This window comes from Ylistrum balloti, unplaced genomic scaffold, assembly GCF_031769215.1.
Source record: "Ylistrum balloti isolate Yb309-2 unplaced genomic scaffold, AGI_CSIRO_Ybal_v1 Utg369558, whole genome shotgun sequence".
In the NCBI taxonomy this organism is placed as follows: Eukaryota; Metazoa; Mollusca; class Bivalvia; order Pectinida; family Pectinidae; genus Ylistrum; species Ylistrum balloti.
Window position 1 is genome coordinate 232,462 of NW_026781860.1, and position 9,588 is coordinate 242,049.

Below are 9,588 nucleotides of genomic sequence, written 5' to 3' on the forward strand. Positions count from 1 at the left end.
ATAGAACATACCTTGACTTTGTCTACATCATTTCATATCCTGATCCTGTAGCCTTATATGACCATTAGAAGGTAAATTTCTTGTGCATAGAAAACTTCCGAAAATTCATCACTTATATATGAAACTTGTCCCCCTTTTATACAAATAAAACATTTTTTATGTTATTTAGTTTTTTTTCATTATTGTTATCATTACAAACAAACCGGTAATAGATATTTATGTAATATTTCTTTGTCTAAAATATTGCCGTGTCTATCCTCAGTGTTCATTAAGGTTAAGAAAAAAATATTATCCGTTAGCTGCGTTTAAGCTATGTTTATATTAGCAAAAAAAGGAGTCATTGCATTTTCTGATGAATAGAATGGAATACGTGTTTACAGTCATCATTATATCTCTCCTTCCACACTGATTTCAAGTTCCGAGCAATAGACCATAAAAAACTGGCTCTTTAAGAGCAAAGGGGTATCAGTATATTTATATTCTGATACCATTCAATCAACTACCAACATGCAATACACATACAGAAATAATGTCACTATCCATATAAAGTGATTAATGGTATATTCAGGTAACATTAATTATAATCAAACTCAACTCATCATCAACAATTCAATAGTATTTGATATTAATGGAACGTTTTTTAAAGGGAATTTACTCTACTCTGGATTTTAAATAGCTTATATTTTGGCAAGTAAACCTTGTAAAATGTCCCCGTGTGGTCAGGTCTTCTAATTCAGTCAAGACTACTCAGATCAGTTATTGTAAAGTGATGTCGATCATTAACAAAAATATAAGTATTCTTTTTTTTATAATTACTTATTATTTTCTTACGTCTGTTTCTCACATATTGACATGCAATATCATTTATGTACCTTTCATTTTGCATAACATGTTGTCTGATTTTAACGTTTCCTGTATTTTCAATCTACTTTCTGGTGTCACCCTAGACAACACTTGTTAAGAGGCCAAGCAAACATCGCACACATAATTCTATTTATACATCGATCAGACATTGTCTACAGTAGTTAATTGGTAAAAACCGTAGTGTGTTGACCTTTAGCAAATATTTACAATAGTCATTTGTTAAAAATTCATCAATGATTATGGCTTCTACAAATTTACACTTTTCTGTCAATGCCCCCTTATGAATTTAAAATACAACTTAACAGTATATAACACACTATAGACACAACACATAATTCTACTGCAAAAACCCCGACCACAGCAGGCCTCATCTGTACTCGGTATGTCCTACATGTATATTTCTCACTACTAATATAACGCTAAAAGTCAACAACCAGCTTTAGAGTCTGGTTTACTCTAATAAAGGGTTTTGTAAGCAATAACACATGTGATGTATAATGTGTTTGGTTTGGTTTGGTATTTTATCAAATACGTGATTATATTATTTTTGAAAGTGACAGCGTAGTCATATTTAAACACTTGATACAACAACAACTTGGTTCCTATGCATATGGATATGCATATTACTGTACTTAAAATTTTACATGTCATTTTAGCTATTTAGCAAGACAAATCAACTCAAGTTATCTGACTTTTTAAATTTACGATCACATATTCTTATTTTATAGTGTTAGCGGGATATAGAGTTTAACAGGGTACATATATCAGGTCTGTTGATCAAAATTATTTGACATCAAGTGTCAGAATCGACTTGAACTGAACGAGAGTACGACAATTTGGTCAACTGATAAATAGTAAACACAGTTGTTGACCCTATAACAAGCACGTCTACACTTTTTGATATTACACGAGGTTACCGTGTAAATAAAACGGTTCACTGAATAGAGTTATTAACAATAGATAGTATTATTATTAAGAGAATATACAGTTGTCAGAGTGCATGGCCGACTGTTCTTTCCTATATAGAAGGTTGTGTTCGTATTTATTTGAGTTAGATCTTTTTTATCGTTTCTGGGACAGGAGAGACAAAATTAAGGTTTTATAATCACAAACGATATTAAGAAAGAAATGTATTCAAAATACGTTAAAAACGAACTTACCACGTGGTTTGTTCAGCATTGTGGAGTTATTACTGTAATCTACACACCTTTGTGCGTCCGTCCGAGGAATTTCTGACATCGACTTGTCTCAGTCCGTGCTAACTAACAAAGCGACCCATCTATATAAACAGTGTTCTGGCAAATATGTCCTTCAAATAGCTATTCAATTTTTTTACGTCTTGACAGGGGTATCGGATTTGTTTACATTACCTCATAGTATGCAGTGTTACCGACACAGAAACACGCTAAAGGAGTTGTCTTTACAAGGCACAATTAACTGGCTATGGTATGCTGTGTTATCGACACAGAAACATACTCTACTGCAGTTGTCTTGACAAGGCACAATTAGCTGGCTATGGTATGCAGTGTTATCAACACAGAAACACACTCTACTGCAGTTGTCTTTACAAGTCACAATTAACTGGCTATGGTATGCAGTGTTATCGACACAGAAACACACTCTACTGCAGTTGTCTTTACAAGGCACAATTAACTGGCTATGGTATGCAGTGTTATCGACACAGAAACACACTCTACTGCAGTTGTCTTTACAAGTCACAATTAACTGGCCATGGTATGCAGTGTTATCTACACGGAAACAAATCATATGACTTTCACAATTAACTGGCCATGTGAATCTGTATGACACAGAAACACATTTTTGGTCAAATAAAATTCGACACAGAAACACAACTAGTTTTGATCATTAAGATAAAGAGTAAACTGGCTTGCATCCTGTGGTGGTAGTGTAGATATAGGACAAATTTAAGTAACCGTTATAAACTTATGAGATTTTTGCGAAATAAAATCACTAGTTTTGATCATTTTTGTGTCCTGTGGTGGTAGTGTAGATATAGGACAAATTTAAGTAACCGTTATAAACTTATTAACTATGCGATACAATCACTCATTTTGTCTTGTATTCGAAAATTAACCTTAACTTATCTAAACTTAAGAATTGTCGGCTGCTCGCTTTATCTGAAAAAAATATAACATACGTTTAAATTCTTTTGAAATCTGATCGCTTATCATTATTGTATTTTTAATGTGGAACTTTTCAAAAGACAAATAAAAAATTTCCAACATTCAAATGCATTTACAGTCGGTATATGCGACAGAAACAAATATATTAAGCGCTCCTCATTGTTATTCTGTGTTGTGTAATGACCTCATGCTGTATCTGAGCGTTCACGCAGTGGAAATATTTAAAGAATATTATTATTCAACAACAAGTATATATCTATGTATAAACGTGTTCCTCCGGGAAAAAACAACACGTTTCCCGATTTCTGTTGACAAACAAAAGGTTTGATCGACCGCCTCGAGTGTTGTTCACGTGGTTTTGAATAAATGATTTTTTTTATTCTAATAACTTTATTATCATATGTAACAGTACAGACAAAACATCTCGTTGTTCATGTTCGATCGCCTTTAAATAACAATGATATGTCTTCAATATTTCCAAGATCGATATATATTTAAAAAAAACATAAATTTTTTTTGACATCTCATTTATCTAATAACTCCATGTTATGTTATAATCCAATGTTTGGGGATAGAACCGATAACCTTCATCGCCGCGAAAGAGGCTCAGCAACTTTAGAAAGAAAGGAAGAGAAGAAAGAAAAAAGAGATAAAGAGAACAAATTCTGCATCTTCCAGTAACTGAATGAGAAGAACGGATATATAATTTGTACGTCTGTCTACAAGACGGTTGATCTATTCAACAAAGAACAACACATTATATCTAAATATTTATATAAGAATCCTACTCTATATTTCCTTATTGTACTCCTGGAAATCCTCTTATCAAAACCTACAGCTATCCTGTTTTTGTCAAGTATAGTCATTGAGGAAAAAAGTGTAATACCACATTACAATGGCCGTTGAAGGAGATCGGAAATAAGATACAATACGTTATTTTCGTCATAAAGGGCCTGTTACAGGAACAATAAAATTTTGCCCAATTTAAACCAAACTGGGTGCTATTTGAAGCACATTGAGAGATGAGAGACAAACCAGGGAATGAGTTTAAAAATTCCAAAAGGCCCCATGGGCCGGTGCTATAACTAATTTAATGTAGTGAGCCACAGGTGTACGCCAAGGGTTAAGTTTTGGTCCAAAAACTTATTAAGTAGATGAAATCTTTCATCAGTTGAAACTGTATTGTAATAAGCATGTTTATCTTTACATTGTGATGTCAAATATGTAGCAAAATAGTGAATAATTAGTTTTAATTAATTCTGTAACATACAGTTAATCGGATTTAGTTTATTTTTCTGTGTCGTTCACCTCGATCGTATTATGGTACCACGTGACTCCTCGTATTAAGAAAAAATGAGAGGTCGGGTCACCGGAAAACGTTCGTTGAAAGACCTTAATACCGGAAAAACGTCATTTACCATCTCTTCGCTGGTACAATTTACCTCAGGGCAACGCATACAGAATGCGGATGGAGTTACTCCAGTTCAATATTTTATGATCTTGGTATTCAAGAAGAATCGGTACAAAGGGCATCAAATTCATTATAATATCAATTGTCGTTATCAAATTTCAATCCTGCAATTCACTTTAAGTCTGTTTGAATCGTCGCGATCATTGAGTGCAGGAAAGAACAATTTCAAACTATTGAAGTTTTGAAAACCGAAGAATGTAAGTCATACTTTAAATGAAATGCATAAGGTACGACACATCGTAATTAAAGCTGATCACTTTTTACTAATTAATAGTGACTTAAAGTTATCAAGACGCAATTTTGGTATCGAAATATTATTTATGATTGTGATAACTTAAACTGTCATGATATATGTTTGTTGATATATTGCGTTTTTACTCTTATTAATAATTTACGAAATGAATCTGAGCGTATACTGACCATTCTCGGCTGTCAGAAGTATTTTCAATGTTTATCACATTATTCTCTCTGCCAACAAGCAACTATAATATCGTCAGTGGCCAAAAAATCGCACAATGGCGCGGATCGCTAATTACCCTCACTTTATATAAATTTTCGGCCAAAGTTCTGACGTTCAACAACTTCAGATCGATAAATTAAAAGGTCGATAGAACATCAGGTCGTCGGACTAATTTTTACACGTAACTTCGCTTGTAAACCACCATTTTGTATAATATAAAGACCGGAATATATTGTACGGTGGATGTTTTCGGGCGAACGTGCAACAAGAGTTATTCCCCTTCCCCCCACATAATAGTCATCTGCCCATCAACGACTACCAGATGGCGGTGAATTGTTAACAATGCTAAAAGGAGATATAGTAATATTGTTTAGGAGTAGTCTTTCGGAATGGAAAATTTACGCATTTGTGAAACTTAAATAGAAAACGTAGTTGAACGTTTTCTCAAGCGATTCCGTGAGGGGGTCGATGTAGAAAACTAAGCCGGTGGAAGTGGTGGTCACGAAAAATGACCTGAATTTGATTTGATTCAGGTAATAAAAGAAAGGAGGAGAGGGACTTAAGGTGACACCATAACAGTCAATCGCATTGGAGGAGTAACAAAACTATCTTCGAAGAGTATAAGAAGGAGATAATTTTATTTTGGATTTAAACGGAGATCCGGTTCAACAAATAAGGCCAGTAAATTGACAGAAACGGTTCCGAGTTTGCATGGACAATATCACATCAATGGTCCGATATTTTATTCAGTGACGAGCCCAAAATGGGAAAACGTACAAATCAGAAAAAAAGTATTTATCTGGCATCGAAACAAGGAGCAGTTAGATATACACATCCGTAATGTGCAGGAGTAATTGAACACACAGCCAGAAACTGTTCAGTTTTCCGTTATCTCTTGTTTCACAAACTTTGGTGATTCACAAACTTTGGTGTTCACAAACTTTGGTGATTCACAAACTTTGGTGATTCACATACTCATTCCCGTGGATGGAAACATGTAGAATAGTAAGCACAAAATTACAGCTAACGTGAACATCTTTGAACTGTGATCATGAAAAATTTTCCAAACACCCCTTGAATTCTGCAGGAAGATGGTAAGTACCGAGAGAAACCACGGAGTGGAAAAATGAAAACAATAATGCCAAAACGCTTCCCAGGCTATCTTAAAGTCTTCTTTAAATAGATAGATGACTGTCAAAACGATTCAACGAAATCAAAAACCGAGTAGACCGAATGAAATCTGGAGTAAACTTCCGGTTTACTATACAGACCCATCACGGTTCCTTGCCACAGAAACTATATTAGAGCAGGTACGTACCTTTTGTCTTATTTTTAGGATTCTGAGATATTCACTCTTGTCATTTACTGACTGTCACAATATAATTATGGCCAATGACTGCATAATACCATTACTCCGTCCAATAAGTGGATTTCATGTGCGAATTTTACAATCCTGGGTGACAGTGGAAATACGTTGCGAACTCAGTCAAACGATGGAATTTTGCATGTCGATGTCAAACAGCTGAATCACAGGTCGAATTTCACAACTCCGGCCAACAGTGGAATTTTGCAACTTCTTTTACAGTGAAACTGCGGCGCGAGTATCACAAATGAGGTTACTTCGACAACAGCGACAAAAACAACAAAACAACAGCATCTACATCAACACGTCGTCGTCGTCAAAGCATTTAGACTACTCGGTCTTGGCACGAATTCCTAATCATACGGTCTTTAAGCCAAATATTATGCTTTTAGTATTTTGAATTTATGAGAAGAAGTCGTTTAAATGTTTTAACAAATTTGACCCCTGTGGCCTTGAATATAAGTCAAGGTAATTTCATTTCGGAAACTTTGTTGGGATTCCTCCCAGGAACATACCAGCCCAATATCAAAACATTTGGTCCATTGGTTATTGACAAGTTGTTTAAAGGAAAAAGTTAACACCGGGCGACGGACGCCACAGCATCAGCTCACTTTGCACTTCGGACCACGTGAGCTAACAAAAAAAAAAAAAAAAACGAACCGTAAGGCTAGGAATTTGTGCTGAGCACCAACGATTGATGTTTGTGTTCACAGAAAAATAGGAATACCCCAGCTATGTAATGAGGTCAGAGATTAGTGTTAACGAAGGATTCCTTTGAAAATTTTGAAGAACATCATTGCATCTAAATTCATATTACTCACAAAATAACAAGTACTTGCTTTCATCCGTTACTGGAATTTAATACATTTATTGATACATGTGCATATCACCGTCTTCCCTCGCATTGCGAGATCGCTACATCGTAATTTCAGAGATCTGTTTTTAACTAGACTCGTACAATTTGAATTTCTGCCTCTAATTTTTTCTTCAAATGAGGACCCTTTTTGATTGTTGACGTCGTTATTCGTGAGCGAGATTTTACATTTTCATACCATTTCAATGGATATGAAAAATCTTTTGATATGTTTTGTTAATATGTTGATAAGAGTTCAATTCCATGAAGGACTTCCAAACAATACATATATCGGATAGCTCATCTGACCACATCTATTTGACCTCTCTACCTGTCTACATGTGTATCAAAAGAATAAACGAAAAATAAATTACATATTCTTTATTAAAATTAAAAATCCAAAACAATTGTACATACCCGATTTATGTACAGTGACAACAACTGTACATACCCGATTTATATAGAGTAAAGCAATTGTACATACCCGATTGATGTAGAGTAAAACAATTGTACATACCCGATTTATGTAGAGTGACAACAATTGTACATACCCGATTTATGTAGAGTGACAACAATTTATATACCATATCTACCTGGTGTATAATATACACATATCTAATTGTATATATATACCATATTAAACTCTATATATACATATATACCTGGTGTATAATATATACCATATCTACCTGGTGTATAATATATACCATATCTACCAATATAATATATATATATACCTGGTATATATACCATATCTACCTGGTGTATAATATATACCATATCTACCTGGTGTATAATATATACCATATCTACCTGGTGTATAATATATACCATATCTACCTGGTGTATAATATATACCATATCTACCTGGTGTATAATAAATATATACTAGATCTACCTGGTGTATAATATATACCATATCTACCTGGTGTATAATATATACCATATCTACCTGGTGTATATTATATACCATATCTACCTGGTGTATAATATACCATATCTACCTGGTGTATAATATATACCATATCTACCTGGTGTATATTATATACCAGATCTACCTGGTGTATAATATACCATATCTACCTGGTGTATAATATATACCATATCTACCTGGTGTATTATATACCATTTTACCTGGTGTATAATATATACCATATCTACCTGGTGTATAATATATACCATATCTACCTGGTGTATAATATATATATACCATATCTACCTGGTGTATAATATATACCATATCTACCTGGTGTATAATATACCATATCTACCTGGTGTATATGATATACCATATCTACCTGGTGTATAATATATACCATATCTACCTGGTGTATATTATATACCATATCTACCTGGTGTATAATATATACCATATCTACCTGGTGTATAATATACAATATCTAACTGGTGTATAATATATACCATATCTACATGGTGTATAATATATACCATATCTACCTGGTGTATAATATATACCATATCTACCTGGTGTATAATATATACCATATCTACCTGGTGTATAATATATACCATATCTACCTGGTGTATAATATATACCATATCTACCTTGTGTATAATATACCATATCTACCTGGTGTATATGATATACCATATCTACCTGGTGTATAATATACCATATCTACCTGGTGTATATGATATACCATATCTACCTGGTGTATAATATACCATATCTACCTGGTGTATAATATATACCATATCTACCTGGTGTATAATATATACCATATCTACCTGGTGTATAATATATACCATATCTACCTGGTGTATAATATATACCATATCTACCTGGTGTATAATATATACCATATCTACCTGGTGTATAATATATACCATATCTACCTGGTGTATAATATATACCATATCTACCTGGTGTATATTATATACCATATCTACCTGGTGTATAATATACCATATCTACCTGGTGTATAATATACCATATCTACCTGGTGTATAATATATACCATATCTACCTGGTGTATAATATATACCATATCTACCTGGTGTTTAATATATACCATATCTACCTGGTGTATATGATATACCATATCTACCTGGTGTATAATATATACCATATCTACCTGGTGTTTAATATATACCATATCTACCTGGTGTATAATATACCATATCTACCTGGTGTATATGATATACCATATCTACCTGGTGTATAATATACCATATCTACCTGGTGTACCTGGTGTATATTATATACCATATCTACCTGGTGTATAATATATACCATATCTATATATACCATATCTACCTGGTGTTTAATATATACCATATCTACCTGGTGTTTAATATACCAAAAATACCTGGTGTATAATATATACCATATCTACCTGGTGTATAATATACATATTTCAGTTTTTTCCCGGAAAACAATATTACCATTTTATTGAAGTTTGTATGGCACTT